General features: G+C 39.2%; 1 long non-coding RNA gene across 1 annotated transcript; it reads right to left on the minus strand.

Moving 5' to 3' along the window:
* Positions 1–2,164: 2,164 nt before the first annotated feature.
* On the minus strand, positions 2,165–3,446 carry LOC121562198. The gene is made up of 3 exons (XR_005999430.2): positions 2,981–3,446; positions 2,521–2,553; positions 2,165–2,236 (listed from the first exon to the last, which is right to left on the minus strand). It is a non-coding gene; the product is annotated as an uncharacterized LOC121562198 (long non-coding RNA).
* Between the last annotated feature and the right edge of the window lie 706 nt (positions 3,447–4,152).

A 4,152-nucleotide genomic window follows, 5' to 3' on the forward strand; every position in this document is an offset into this window, starting at 1 on the left:
CTCTCTGTATTCACATCATCCTTCAACAAACTGCTCCTCTCTGTATTCACAGCATCCTTCAACAAACTGCTCCTCTCTGTATTCACAGCATCCTTCAACAAACTGCTCCTCTCTGTATTCACAGCATCCTTCAACAAACTGCTCCTCTCTGTATTCACAGCATCCTTCAACAAAGCCAGGATAGCAACACACACACACAGGCCTGCATCCTCACAGACATGTATGATCCATACTGTATTACTTGTTGACTCATGTTTGAAGAGTAGTTTGGTTTTAATAGAGGGACTAGTGTTTAGTAGCCAACGTCAGAAGAGGTTGTCAGTGGAGCGTCTGCTTCTCCAAGAGGCTGAAGTATCAGGGGCATGTATGCTGTGCACTATAATACAACAACATTGGCATATGCATTATAATGTCTGGGTGACTATAACGTCACTATGTTAAGTAGCATTTTCATTGAGGAAGCTACTTAGTCATTTTATTTAGTTTTTTATACAACAAAAGCCAGTCAAGCAATAAACTTTTTAATAAATAAATATATATCTAAGAAAAAGAAAGAAAGATAAAGCAGATCATCTCTAAATGAATAGGCTAAATATTACAAATATGTTGACGTAACAAAAGCTATTTTTAACATCTCAACTTTGACTTAAACAGAAGTCAACAGAAGCTGTAGCCTATTCTTCAGGTGATATGTAATGTCGGTGCCCTACAAAACAAAATCCATAACGATGTAAAAGCAGATTTTTTCTCTGGCAGCAGCACCGCTAGAGCAGAGTTAACTAGAGGTCATATTCCGCGAATAAAGGAAGGAGAATCGGCGCTAAACAGTGATTAAACATCCCAGACTGTGCTGCTGCTGACTCGGTCTCTCTCTTTTCCCCTCCCCCTCCTCCAAAAAACAGCATCAAAGCAATCAAAATGGTAATGTTCGGCATGAATGGGGCCCATCCCCCCTCCGAGAAACTCCGCAGACTTTTTCTCCATGTTAGGAAGAAACCAACACCCCTTCTCCGCACAAAATGGAAGCATCCACTACCAAACTGGGGCGCTTCACGAACACACTACAACAAATACATCCACCGAAAAGATCAACCTCATGTAAAGTGTTCACGAACTACGTGAAAACAAAGCATCGTTTCACTACATAAAGCTGCCTAAATGATTTTCGCTTTTGCTTTTACAGAGAACCTTCAACAGCGAATGGTGGAAAAATCAAGGCGCTGTTCAGTGCTCAAGTGCTGAAAAACTGCATTCCTGAAGAAACAGGATCGATCTAACTTAGGATAACGCAAAACGCTTTATAACGAACTATAATTATTCAACATCGATTGATTTGACTTCTACAATATATATTTGGACTTCATATGTCTGTTTTGTGTTCCTTAGTGGCTTCGGTAACTTCCTAAATTGAGGCCGGCAGTGTAGAACGAGCGTTGTGACTTTAAGTGTTCAACGGCATCTGTTCTGTGGTGCTGAAAAATAGCTCCCGTGTTCAGGGCGGAAGAGCTGTACTTTAACCAAGTCTTTCACTTTACCCTTCAAAATACTCATTAGGAATACATACAAATCAGTTTCAATCACTTATTAGAAGCCAAAAGTTAATCTTGGCCAATTTGATACTAGATGTAGTAAAAAAAAAAAAGTGAAAGTGTAAGCTGCGATCGAATCAAAGCAACATTTACCGTCATGTGACCAAGAATATATAATACCCCACGACTGGCTATAAAGTAACAAATAAAGTCCATTTAGAAGCAACAAAAACACGTATTCATTCAGCGATGAATATCTATGAATAGTCAGAATAGTAAAAACTTGATGCTTGACGTGTAAACAAGTGCAGAGCGGATACTTCAGCATCTCCTTTCTTACTCTCCTGAAACATGTCGACTTACTCAAAATGGACGCTACATTTTTCTACATTTCATGTTACACAACTTAAAGAGTATCAGGACGGAATCACCAGGACACGCCGAGGAATTCTGCAACACGACGACTTTAGGGGGGGAGAGCAAAGACTAAATCAATTCCGTTACTTTGAAACCTTTGAAACCCAGCACATTGTCCTGAACATAACGGTCTCACACAATACAAGGCTACGCCGTGACATGAATGACGATATAGCCTACGATAACATACAATAAAGCAAAAAATATGCCATGGGGGTTCTTACTTGTTTTTCGCTTAGAGCTGTTATTCTGTCGTGTCTCTCGTGTAGTTGTTTCTTAAGCTCTCCATCCTACAATTGAACAAAACATTATCAGTGTAATAATATGATTTATAAAAAGGGGACCAAAAAACACCCAAGTGTAGCCTAACAATGTCGACACGTACCAAACTTATGTCGTTGCGTTATAAAAACCCAAAGTCACATTGAGGACAAAGCAGGTGGAAACTCTGCTAAGTAAACAGGGGTTACAAGACAATAAAGAGATGTATGCTGATAAAGTTTTCTGCCACACTCCCCAATGTAACTAGCCGTGTCTAGAGGACGATTACAAGGCTTCAGAAATATACATTTACCTGCGGGTCTTGCTTCATCTGTGCAACTAGTTTCTAACCGGAGAAGAAGAAGAAGAAGAAACGAAAGAGGAATTAGAAAAGTGTTTCAAGTTTAATATGTGAGGCAAGATCAAAGCAGCGAGCATAGAGCGAGTCAGTTTCTACAGCTCATAAATATTCAGGTCGCGTCCTGCTCGCCACACAGGACCCACCGCATTATTACTCCCAGTTCTTGTTGCTCGAAACAAGACCCACGACAATAACAAAGTACTCTAAAAAGTACCCCACTCTCATCTGAAAGTGCAGGTTATGGCGTCACCGCACACAGAAGCGAAACATAGCGGACCACATACTTATTTTCTCGCTCGGAAAGCAAACATCTCACGTTTGATTCCCCCAGCTCTGATTTTTTTCCTACACACCTCTCACTCGCTCAAAAGACCACAAATAAAGGGTAGAATAAAACGATGTTTCGTTTTACCTGATGACATTGGATCTCGACTTTCAACGCCTCTTGCAGGCATTGTAGTTCCATGTTCCGAGTTCAAAAACACTTTTATACCACTTTCGATGTAATCAATGTGAAGTTTAAGTGAATTCGATGTTTTTTTTAAAGCGACAATAACAATCGAAAGAAGAACTACTCAGGCTGCAAAGCAAGTTCTCGCTTCTTTGCTGTGTAGAGGGCTCATCACTCACTTTACGCCGCTGAGCAAAGTGCTCCAAACACGGCGGAAAGGTTTCAGTACCTGGACAGATCCACTCCAAAAAATAACGCCGTGTCGACGCATCCTCTCCAAACGGTCGATTTATTTTTCTTTCGATATTTTTTTGTTGAATAGCGGGGACTATATTTTGTCCGAGTGCGCGGCTTGATTTCACTTTGCATGGGGAAAAGTTGCGCTTCGGCTGTCAATTCTAATTGGGAAGTTCCCGGATGGAGCAGTGAAAGACCAGAACTCTCCCCTCGTCTGTCTTTCTCTCCGCCTCCGTGACACAAGCACACACTCAGTCATGCGCACTCTTGAAAACATACACAGGCGGTCCACAATATTGCAAGGATAGATAACTATTTGATTAAGTCCAGGATAGATAACTATATTATTAATTCCAGGATAGATAACTATTGTATTAAGTCCAGGATAGACAACTATATTATTAAGTCCAGGATAGATAACTATTTGATTAAGTCCAGGATAGATAACTATTTGATTAAGTCCAGGATAGATAACTATATTATTAAGTCCAGGATAGATAACTATATTAAGTCCAGGATAGATAACTATATTATTAAGTCCAGGATAGATAACTATTTGATTAAGTCCAGGATAGATAACTATTTGATTAAGTCCAGGATAGATAGCTATATTATTAAGTCCAGGATAGATAACTATTGTATTAAGTCCAGGATAGATAACTATATTATTAAGTCCAAGATAACTATTTGATTAAGTCCAGGATAGATAACTATTTGATTAAGTCCAGGATAGATAACTATTGTATTAAGTCCAGGATAGATAACAATTTGATTAAGTCCAGGATAGATAACTATATTAAGTCCAGGATAGATAACTATATTATTAAGTCCAGGATAGATAACTATATTATTAAGTCCAGGATAGATAACTATTTTATTAAGTCCAGGATAGATAA

Source organism: Coregonus clupeaformis, unplaced genomic scaffold, assembly GCF_020615455.1.
Source record: "Coregonus clupeaformis isolate EN_2021a unplaced genomic scaffold, ASM2061545v1 scaf1712, whole genome shotgun sequence".
Classification (NCBI taxonomy): Eukaryota; Metazoa; Chordata; class Actinopteri; order Salmoniformes; family Salmonidae; genus Coregonus; species Coregonus clupeaformis.